This window comes from Anolis carolinensis, chromosome 4, assembly GCF_035594765.1.
Source record: "Anolis carolinensis isolate JA03-04 chromosome 4, rAnoCar3.1.pri, whole genome shotgun sequence".
Lineage (NCBI taxonomy): Eukaryota > Metazoa > Chordata > Lepidosauria > Squamata > Dactyloidae > Anolis > Anolis carolinensis.
Genome location: NC_085844.1, coordinates 33,699,470 through 33,711,641, shown reverse-complemented (window position 1 = coordinate 33,711,641; position 12,172 = coordinate 33,699,470).

The following is a 12,172-nucleotide window of genomic DNA, read 5'->3' as shown; positions in this document are numbered from 1 at the left end:
TAAAATGCATTTCTATAAAATACATATTAAAATACACACTATACCAACACTTGTTTTCTCAGTGAGAACGTATCCACACAATCCACTGAACCCATGAAACCTACAGGTTAGACCAGGCATGTATTTAGATATGATATTTCTAGATACGTATTTATATATGTATTTCTTTATTCATACATAGGATTAAACTGTAGACATATACATGACTGATAGAGCCGGCATGGTTAAGTGTGTTGGTCTACAGCTCTGGAAACCAGGGTTTAAAGTCCCACATGGCCATGGAGACCCACTAGGTGACTTCAGGCAAATCACACCCTCAACCTCAAAGGAAGGCAAAGACAAACTCCCTCTGAAAAAACCTTGCTAAGAAAACACCATGATAGGTTCACTTTATGACCCCCCCCCCCATAGAAATTACTTGAAGACACACACTGACATTACTATGACTACTACAAAAAACTCCAAGTGTGCATATGAAAGAAATATCCCTGAAAATCTCCATTTGCCCAGTAGTTTGATGCATCAAGCATGAAGATCTCACTAGGGCTCTGTAGTCTTTTTCCTGATCACAGGTAACCACATTCAATTGAATCTCTCATAAATATTGCAACCAATTACCCAGTCAAAAATACCTATTTTCTGTCTTCCTGGAAAGTCGTTATCATCATCCACAATCTCTATTACAAATTTATCCTGGCCTTGCCACAAATTATCTACGCACCAAAGAAAGTAGAAATCACTTTCATATAGATTTTCCAGATAATCCAATGATGATGCTTGTGGTTTTTGTTAGTTTTGTTGGCAGTGGTGATTTTCTACTGGATTTAATAGATGATCACCAAAACTGCCTATTGTCTCGGCTGAAGGGTGCGGCAGTACTGATTTACAAGAGGTTATTATTCAAAGAGTGATATTTTCTAAAGGAAACTGACAATAAAGCAATGTTATTGTGGGCAAAAGTTAATTATTTTCCAAATAGTGTTCCTGAAAACTTTCAGAAAGCAGGTCCACCCTTCTCTCGGTCTCAACTCAAAATTATGCACTCTTTGGAAATATAACCTTTAAAGCAGCATCATTACTTCTTAATCCACATCAACAGGTTTATATTAATATTGTCAATCATAACCAAATGTGTTGTGTATTATTTCATCCTTGAAAGTACATTCAAGCCTTTATTTGCTAAAAAAAAAACTTTATTTCTTGCCAGACATGTAGAATACATGACCTTTTAAAAATGAGTCAGCCCTTCAGTTATTGTATTGTGTCCTAGAAAATCTGAACCCTGAAATTGTAAGGGACCACAAGGGCCATATAATTCAACCCTTTGTTATGCAGGAATATCTACAGTATTTCTGTACCCATCAAACCAGAAATCTCAAAGGAAAGAATCGACCATCTTCCAAGATAGTCTATTTCTCTCTTGAACCACCCTTAACATTCAAAAAGTTCTTTGTAAAGTTTAGGTGGAATCTCTTTTCTTATAATTTGAATACCTAAATTCGTGTTCTAATTTCTGGAGAAAACAAACAAGTTCATTCAATCTTCTACATGACACCTTTTCAGATATGTAAAGAAAACTCATTTCACCTCTCAGTCTTCTCTTCTCCAGGTTAAATATATCCAATTCCATAAGTTGTTTCTTAGCTCATCTATATCTTTCTTGAACCATGGACGAAGTGTTGCAGATGAAATCTGATCGAAGCAGGATACAGTGGCACCACCGCTGCCTTCTAACTGAACACTGTATTCTTGTTGATGCAATCTAGACTTTTGATTTCATAGACTGTTTGACACTTCTTATTTCAGATAGTTGTTTATATCACAGTAGCTGTGCCCAGCCACACGTTGCTGTAGCTTTTGGGAATCCTTTTTTGGAGTGGAGGTCATACCTTGGATGTGTTGGTGTATTGTGGCCCAATTTGGTGAGATTTGTCCCAGTGGTTTTGTTGTTAACTCAGTCCTAATTACGTACATTACATTTTTATATATATAGATAGGGTGCAAAGTTTTCAGAGTCCAGCTTCATTGGTCTAAAATTGTTCAGGATTGGGATCCTATGACCTTTCACATTATGGATGGGAATTCTGTATCCTTCCAAATATTGTTGGCTGCAATTCCTATCAGCTTATGTCACCATGGTCAATGAGAAAGAATGGTAGGAGTTGCAGTTCAACAACATTTAGAGGGCTGGACAATTATCATCTCTTGACACACAAAACACTGTATGCCTAAAACAGGTTTTAAAGAATTGCGGACTACATTTGAAAAGTGTACATAGAACAATGTAAATATACTTGTATATCCAACAGGAACCCAAATGTATGTTAGCCAATGAGTAGTTGTGTACATGCAATACATACATTTGGGGGTGGGGGGAATCATACACAAAAAATGTCATAATTGCAAAAACATTCAAAAAATCACACAAATATTTGCATTTGTGTTTGTATTTGTGTATGAAGTGCACATGCTAAAAAATACCAAAAGTACAGAGACATGCTTCTCAGGGGTAAAAGTAGGAAGAGAAAGAGAAGTTGTTATTAAAAATGATGAAAAGAACAGAACCGGCACAGATTAAATTAGTAAGTGGGGAAATAAAAAAGTCCATAGAAATGTTAAGTGTGGTACTGAACTTAGCTTAACACATGTTAAAGCAGGAGCAGAAGTAAAATTACCCATGACTAGCAACCTTGTAGCACAGAATCACAACCACAAGTATTGGTCTTTCTAGCTGTATATTTTCATTTCATACTCATTATAGAGTCTTAGTAGCCACAAAGCTGCCTTCCTAATACACATTTTGATTATATTGCCAAAACACACAACTCTAGCTGTTATTCTTACGCAGTAAAAAAGGATTTAGTGGTAAACTGCAGAATGAGAATTGAGGCATTTTCACTGTGAAATATTCATTGTCTTATTGCAAAAATGATTTTTCCCTCCTTGAAATATGTAGCTGCATACAACATTATAACCCTAAATTATTTATTTTTTATTAATTTCTATGCCAGCTTTCAGCATAAACACTTCCAGTGCATTTTATAAAAAACACCAAAAGATATAAAATCATTGAGACACGGCAGCTGAAGTGATGTTGAAGTGGATTAATTCTACAGTGTAAATGCACCCTTCGTGTAGACAGGCAGGTCAATGTGAGATCAGAATGCTACTGCCAATCCAGATAAAGTAATTTATATGTGGTATCTGTTCATATTATATGACTTTGATATGTATGCATAGGAATATGCATACATATCAAAGAATATAATTCCTGGTATCTCTGTGTTAAACAGAAATGAGTAAAAGATATATGACAGAGACCTAGGAGCCACTGGTAGTCACAGGGAACCAATCTGGAAGATGAGCTTGGCAGAAGCAAATTTGGCAGAGACTTCTGGCAGGGAAGCAGCCATTCTCTTGGTAACTGTAGCCAAGAGAAGGAACATTTGATAAGAAATCCTGACTGATGATGGTAATATATATTTGGCAGGTAAGATAGGATTCTGCAGCCAGGCTGTTAAAAAAAATTAGCCACTGTGGGGCCCTACTTAATAGAAACAATGCACTGAGAGCAGAGACTGGAAAAATGTTTCTTACTTGGCAAAACTTGTTTGGTTGGACTGCAACTTCCATGTGTTGGTAAAAGGATTGCTTTGTTGTTGTTAATGCTGTTGTTGTTCAAAGAGCTTCAAAACTCTCATGTGTTCATAATGTGTTGTTCAAGACAGTGGCTACAAAGGTATTGGGGCTGTTTTTGCCCTGCTGCAGTGAAAAACATGAAAAAAAATCCAATCAGAGAAATATTTTCCCAGTTCTATGACTTTGTTGTTTATGTTCAACTTCTGACAATTTCAACAGATCATGTTTAATCACATCACCAGGATCATCCCACTATTACCACCCAGTTTGGTTGAAAAGCAGGATATAAATCCAATTAAAATAAATAGCTAGATACACAGACAGAATAGTTTCACTGGAGGCTTCTGTCTTGTAACATTATCAGGGTGATCCTTAGCTCTCAGATTTTAGCCCTGACAGCTCATTGCCTAGATGCTTCCAAACTGGAAATGTCACCTAATTCCTTGTACTTTTTAAAGTGTTAAGATCCTACTGTTTTCCTTTCACTATGGTAGGGACTCCATTCCAGGTTTTACTCTAATCTTTAGAGCAGGAGTGTCAAATTCATTTCCATCAAGGGCCACATCAGCCTAATGGCTGCCTTCAAAGGGCCATTGAATACATGGGCGGGGAATCCATGGATACAGCAGGCCAATTATAATTTTTTTTACATAGTGGTTGGTGTCTTTATTGAACAACAACTCCCATTGCTTTTGATTCTCCACTATACTGATGGGGGATAATGGGAATTGCAGCCCAAAGGCACTTGTGGCTCTGAGATTGGGGAATGGTTAAAGGACATTTTTAATCGGACATCATAGCCACAAGCCTAGTATCTAAATTCAAACTGCACTATCCTCACTAAACAGAACGAACTTCAGCCTTCCAAATGTTATTGCATCACAATTCCCACAAGCTCTAGTCATGATGTGTATGATAAGGAATATAGAAGTTGTAGTCCAGCATCTGGAGGATCACATAAAATTACATGGTGGGACAGATTTGCCCTGCGGGCCTTGCATTTGACACATGTACTTTGGAAGAGTGATGCAAGGCTTGAGGGACTGGGTTCAGCCTTTTGGATACTCATTTAAAGATTAGACTTAACCCAGAATGGATTCACTGCCTCGTTGACAATGGAAGCCATCACCTTCCACATGATCACTAAACTCTGGGCATACACATGGGATCTGATGGAGTAAGCTGTATTTGTTTCCTTCTAATGGACACATTATAGAACTACCCCGTGACAGCAATGACAACAAGAAATGTGCAACCAAAAGAAGGAGGAAACCCACATATATGTTTCTAACCTAAGTGAATTACTTGCTTTCAGTTCCTTGACTCAACAAACTCTTTCATCTGAATCCCTTAAACTGCCAACAAAATGACAAATTCATTCTACTTTTGCAGTGTCTGTAGCCATAGTGCTGAGTCAGCAGAGCAACGTGCAGGACTTTCTGTCAGGGAATAAGAAGACCCACTGCTTGCCAGTTGGCTGACTTAGCAGGAATGAGTTCCAGCAGAACTATATGGAAAAGTAAAAAGTCTCTCTTTCACAAATTTAAGAAATCAGTACCATAATGCTCACACCTTCATGGAATATTTGAAGAATCCTGGTGCTAATTTCCAGCAGATACCTGGCCTGGGTGCTCAGCAGAATCACTGATCGGCTGAGAATTACCATGGAAGTAAAAAGTGCCTCTAAAAAATTCAGCTCCACATATATTTTCCCAGTGCAGTTTGATACTTTTTTTTCTTTGACAGCATATGATAAATTACAATGTCATGCTCTTCAATAAAGCAGCCCTCTTTTTTCAGTGTAGATGAGTTATGACATATATGTGCAGATTCTCCTGAATTTTGCAAAATGGCCCTTATAGAACTTAAAACTGTAAGAACAGATTGAGAGTAATTAAAGGCAACCCAGAGGTACACCATTCTATATACAGAAGTTACACCTGTGGAACTTTGCTTAGATAACTGTGAACTCAATATGGACATCATCTCATGATCCAAATACAACCATATGTGTAAAATGTGTGTGTATGTAGCTTCAAACAATCTTTTGAATTATGAGTAAGTAGTCTCACAAGTTGCTCAGCCCAATGATATCTCACCTTCAGGTACTGCACTGTATCACAGTCCCTGTCCCATAGGTTTTAGTGTTATTACTGACACAGCTTTCCACCATACTTATGACTGCCTGACCCCATCAATTAAACCCTACCCAGAGTTCTATGCACAAACTCTGACCCTCTGGATTTCCAGTAACTACGATTACTCAGGTTCTAAACTGCTGCTGATGTTGTTTTATGTTGTTTTATGTGGATATGTTTTTAAATTGCTGATTGTGTTTTCAACCATGTTTGCTCGGGCTTGCCCCCATGTGAGCTTCCCGAGTCCTTTCGAGGAGATAGAGGTCGGATACAAAAATAAAGTTGTTGTTGTTATTATTGTTTATTATTATTATTATTATTATTATTATTATTATTATTATTATTATTATTATTATTATCCCATGAATTTCATAGGATTTTTTAAAGAAAGAAATGCTCAGAGGTGGTTTTGCTGGTTGGCCAATGGATACAAGGTGCATACAGCACCTTGTATTCATTGACCATCTCCCATCCAAGTACTAATAAGGCTGACCCTGCTTCACTTCCAAGATTAGATGGGATGATGCCTTTAGAATATTTAGCCCCATGTAAAACTTTACTTGTTCATAAAATACAAACAGAATGTCAAGCAATATGTCTGACAGAAATAACTGCTATGGCCATTAGACCAGGAATGGAAATCCTGTGACTTTCCAACAATTTCTAACAACACTAGTCTCCATTGGAAATGGTGAAGAGCTCTCTGGGTGTTGCAGTCCACCAATTATATGCAAATATATATATATATTATTCTGACCCCTGCTTTAGACACATAGAAGGGGATCCTTAACTGGAGTATCCAAAATTTTGAGGAATACTGGTTTTTTGCTGTCCCTAAAATCCGGGGAGTGTGGACTTTCCTTTATCTAGGGGTCAAATTCCATTTTGGGGAGGCATTTTTCTATCTTGTACAGCTTAATCGACAATTTAGGCAATATTTTATGTTTGTATTAGTGTCCTTTGCCCAAAGTTTGGGCTGACCAATCTCTATTTGTTCATCTTGTGACAGAGGCTTAATCAAAAGATGCAGCAGAATTTGAAAGAACTGTCCATTTTAAAGAAATTAAAGGGAAAGCGGAAAATAGAATCCTCAAGAGGCCAGCTAATATACATAACAGTTGGAATCTATTTAGTCCAAATTATTTCACCTCATTCATGGATCTCATATTCTCTTCCTCTGCCTGTTTCTATTACATTTTCTTTGTGGAGACAAATACATCAGTTTTCAAATTATGTCTGTTCTATTGTAACAACTTGAAGGTGGCCTCCTTTTTTCTCATCTCAAATGCTCTATTATTAATGAGAAACCCAGCCTAATTATATTTCCATATGCCTTCAAATGAAAGATGTCAAACCTTTGCTGAAGATCGAGAGATTTTCCAGTCAGCCATTAACAGCAGCATGCACATTGTTTGTTTTTTCTGGCAACAGGCCCTTGTTCTTCAAACTCCAAAGCAAAGTTAATTTAATAATACAGGATAGAGTACAACACTGGAAAAGCCATCCAGTCCCATTAGGGCTTATACACAGTTTTAAACCTTCTCACTTCTCTATCCGAGAACCCAGAAATCTCTTTAGCCACAGAAGGAAATGGGTTTTGGATCCTCCCATGGGCAGGACACAACATTAAATATTTGCACTGTGCACTTCTGAAAGTCCTGCAAAAGCCATCTAAGTTGTATGATAGACTTCATGTCAATGTGATCTGCAAGAATTGGCCCTTTTTACTGCTAGAAAAAGAAAGACTTCGAGGTTTTAATCTCTTGGTCAACTAATGTTTACCTTTGAAATTAAAAACTAGTGTATTTTTTGTTTTAAATATAAATCTGGAGGCAGCACATAAATTCAAAGGAAAATATAATGTCTTATTTCTGGTTCTAGCTCAAGATGAACCTCAACCTTATGAGGCAACAATTTTTAAATTAGTCATAGAAGACATCAGTGAAATAATCTATAATGTTCACCACATTATCCTAGTACATTCACTACAGATTGCTCTTCTACTTCTCAGGACAAGATTATCCAACTCAAGGTTTCCTGAAAAAATGCCTTTTAAAAATGTAACAGTGAGGAAAATACAACCATCCACATATTACTGAACTACAATTCCTGTTAGCTTTAACCTGCATAACTAATTGTAAGGGAGCTCTGGGATCTTCATTCCAACAACAACTAAAGGGCCACATGCTTGTTATTATATCAATGGATACGTTTGTACAAGAATGCAATTTTTAATAGGAGAATTCTGCACACAATGCTGTGGTTTACATGTCCTGTAATGCTCCAGATTCAAAGGAAGTAAATTACAACCCAATGTAAAATTACACAAAATCTACTGAAAAGCATTTCCTTTTGTTTTCAGAAAGGCAGATCTGTATACCTGGATTGCAATATTAATGCATCTTAGAATCATAGAATCATAGAATAGTAGAGTTGGAAGAGACCTCATGGGCCATCCAGTCCAACCCCCCGCTAAGAAGCAGGAAATCGCATTCAAAGCACCCCCGACAGATGGCCATCCAGCCTTTGCTTAAAAGCCTCCAAAGAAGGAGCCTCCACCACAGTCCGGGGGAGAGAGTTCCACTGTTGAACAGCTCTCACAGTGAGGAAGTTCTTCCTGATGTTCAGGTGGAATCTCCTTTCCTGTAGTTTGAAGCCGTTGTTCCGTGTCCTAGTCTGCAGGGCAGCAGAAAATAAGCTTGCTCCCTCCTCCCTATGACTTCCCTTCACGTATTTGTACATGGCTTTCATGTCTCCTCTCAGCCTTCTCTTCTGCAGGCTAAACATGCCCAGCTCTTTAAGCCGCTCCTCATAGGGCTTGTTCTCCAGACCCTTAATCATTTTAGTCACCCTCCTCTGGACACTTTCCAGCTTGTCAACATCTCCCTTCAACTGCGGTGCCCAAAATTGGACACAGTATTCCAGGTGTGGTCTGACCAAGGCAGAATAGAGGGGGAGCATGACTTCCCTGGATCTAGACGCTATTCCCCTATTGATGCAGGCCAGAATCCCGTTGGCTTTCTTAGCTGCTGCATCACATTGTTGGCTCATGTTTAACTTGTTCTCCACGAGGACTCCAAGGTCTTTTTTGCACACACTGCTGTCAAGCCAGGCGTCCCCCATTCTGTATCTTTGCATTCCATTTTTTCTGCCGAAGTGAAGTATCTTGCATTTGTCCCTGTTGAACTTCATTTTGTTAGTTTCGGCCCATCTCTCTAGTCTGTATTAGTCATACCATGACAGCAAAATACAGTTATGATTAAAATATTTTGTATGTATGTATGTGTGAAATTGTCAGGTGGTATCTGTGACAATTTCAGTTGTATCTATTCATACAACTTTATCACTGCAAAATGAATTACATGGAAATTTGCAAATACAATGTTCCCTCACTACTTCACAGACATGCTGTTTGGCAGTTTTTAAATAAACACTAAAATAATATAAATCACAAAAAATTATGATTTACAGTGGTGGTGGTCTCAGTTGGGTGTGGGCGGAGAAGGAACCCAAATGGCAGCGGGAGGAGAAGGAGGCGGTGCCATGGTTCCCTGCCTCTTTCTTCCCTTCTTCCCTCTTTCTACTTCCTTCCTAAGGAGAAGCCTTGTGTTCACTACTTCGCAGATTTTCACTTATCGCAGATGGTCCTGGAACGTAACCCCCGCAATAAGTGAGGGAACACTGTACAGTATTTTTTCAGTTAAGAAGTTCACATTTTTAGTAGCAAAACGCTTCACAATGAATTGCTTGGTAATATACATCTATGTACAAACTATCCTAAATAATTATAATACACAGGGGCTTTTTGTTATCCACTGGAGATTGGTTCCAGGACTATGCATGTATACCAAAATCCCATTACCGTGTTATCTTGACATATATGTTTAATTCATTCTGTGACCACACTCATAACTCAATTTGCTCATATGTCAAAGCAAATTTCTCCACTGAAATTCAATTAATCCTTTCCAGCTCCCCCTCCCCCCCAAACCAACACAATTTCCTCCTTTAAGAGCTTGATCACTGAACAAATTATCATAACAATTTTAGTCTCCCCACTTCTGCCCTCCCTGTCGGAGGCCTCACTGCAGGCCTCCCTGTGGTGCCTGGCAGAGAAAGAAGGAAACCCTGCAGGGCTTGGAATAGTTCTTCTCCATCCTCTGCTCCACCAAAGGCCATGAGCAGGCCCTGTGCCAGGCCTAGGGCATGCTGTGTGCCAAGCCCCTGGTGAAAAAGGAGGCCCTGCTGAATGTTGCGAACTGGCCCTACTAACGCCACCTCTCATGCTAGCGCTACATCTCATGCTAGTGCTACCTATGCAAGGCTTGGGGCAGCTCTTTCACAAAAGGTAGTGCTAGTGCAAGAGTACTCACCACATTAAGCAGGACCGGCTCACAGTCTTCAGCAGGGACTCTTCTTCCGCCAGGCACCTGGCACGCAGCTTGCTCCAGGCCCTGCACAGGGCCTGCTTGTAGCCTTCAGTGGGGTTTGGAGCCTCTGGCAGAGCAAGTGCATGGCTCATAAGTTGAATAGCTGTTTGCATTACAAAGTGAGAAATGGGCTGACTAACAGCTCGTATCTCAAATTTTTTTTGCATGTTGCGTCACTTGTAATTTGAGGTATCACTGTATCACTGTGCTTACAATGGTACAGTAAAATAGTGTCTCTCAAATAAAATAACAAAATCAAGATCTGCTTTTGGGAATTTTTAAAATATTTTGAGCCAGATTTTGTTTATGTACTAGCTTATGCATTTTAATGATATTGATTAGAAATAATGATTGTTATCTTAATGGTTGTAGGATGGTTCAATCAGAGAGGTGTATTATTTACAATAATTTATTATAAAAACAAAATTGTTAACCTTCTCCACCTGTAATTTTGTTTTTTTTAAAAAAACCTGTAGAAGTTTGATGGAGATTGCACTATCAATATCATTGCAAGATTTGTTTCTATCGATATTGTAGGTGAAACCCCACGATGATTTGAAGTTGGATAATGTATGCCAAACTACATAGAAACCTTTGTGGTAAAACCTACCAATACACACTTTTATATGGAGAGATTTGTCATCTCACTTTGAGTGGTGTGTTCAAGAATTCAAAGTATATTTTTTCAAGGAGTTTTTATACCAAGAATGAGAATTTTCAGATTATGTTTTGTAGCATCTCCAAACAATCTTTATAGAGCTGCAGAGACCTGCAATCCAATAATGGTAGAAATATATATTATTTCTACCATTAGGTTCCTACTTCAGCTGTTTCAACAATTTCCACATCCATAATAATAAAATAAAATCACCATACTTGCATTAATGTATTTTCCTGTAATGAAATTATGTAATATAGACAATGAGTAATGCTCTGTGGTAGATCTGTGTGCTGGATATGTATGCCACTGACAAATTTAGTTCATATGCCACCTCAATATTTTGAAAAATGTCCAATGTTTACTTGGACCAATTTAGAATTCACCTCAGGGGAAGATTTAGAAATCCTAAGTCCATCTACTTGTTGAAGCTCTGTGATTGACCATTTTTGGAACTCCAAAAATGACTGAATTTCTTTTCTTTGTCAAAACTGAAAACAATATAAAAACATTCACTTCAATGGACTGAAATTTTGCTTATAATTTGGTTTGGAAATAAACTGAAGGCTATTGTTGTTGAGAAAAAATGTTTTTCCAGTAAAATGATAACTCTAACTAGGTGGGAGAGAAAACTAGTCAAATCAAATAGAGGTTACACTATGGAGCAAATTAATATAACTGTAATAACTTTTCAAACATTGCAGCTGTAAATATTTGTAAACATCTGTGTACAGTGAACCTGTGCTCAGGTGTTGCTTTTATTGGAATATTGTAGATGCTTCCCAAATCTACTATTCACACTTAAAATTTACCCACACAGTGGTCTTATTCATGTACTAGGATTTCCATGCAATCATAAGGCAGTGGGGCTGCACCACTGGAATCATCGCTATGCTTGGATGTCTACCTTGGCACTTATACATAAGACATGAATGTATATACAGATGAAGTATATGTACACAGAGTAGAGTTTCCTTCTGTAAACAGTCATACCTAATGTGTGGGAGTGTGGAGCTATTGGGAGTGAAATAACTTCAGTAGCAAAGCCCTTGCCATAATATTTCTGTCCTTGATCATGTATGTAGAAGCTCCATAAGGTGCAGGGTGCTTCTGTCTCAGCATGAATTATCTCCCTTTTGTCATGGCATGGATCCATGTTAGATTGTCTAGGCTGTAAAGAGTCAGTTGATATTCCTTCCAACAGGGTCATAGCAACCATTCAAAAACATGTTTTGTCTTTTCCCCTAGTAATGTAGCAATGGAATTAAAACTAGACATTTTGACCCTGTTCTACCTAAAAGAGCATA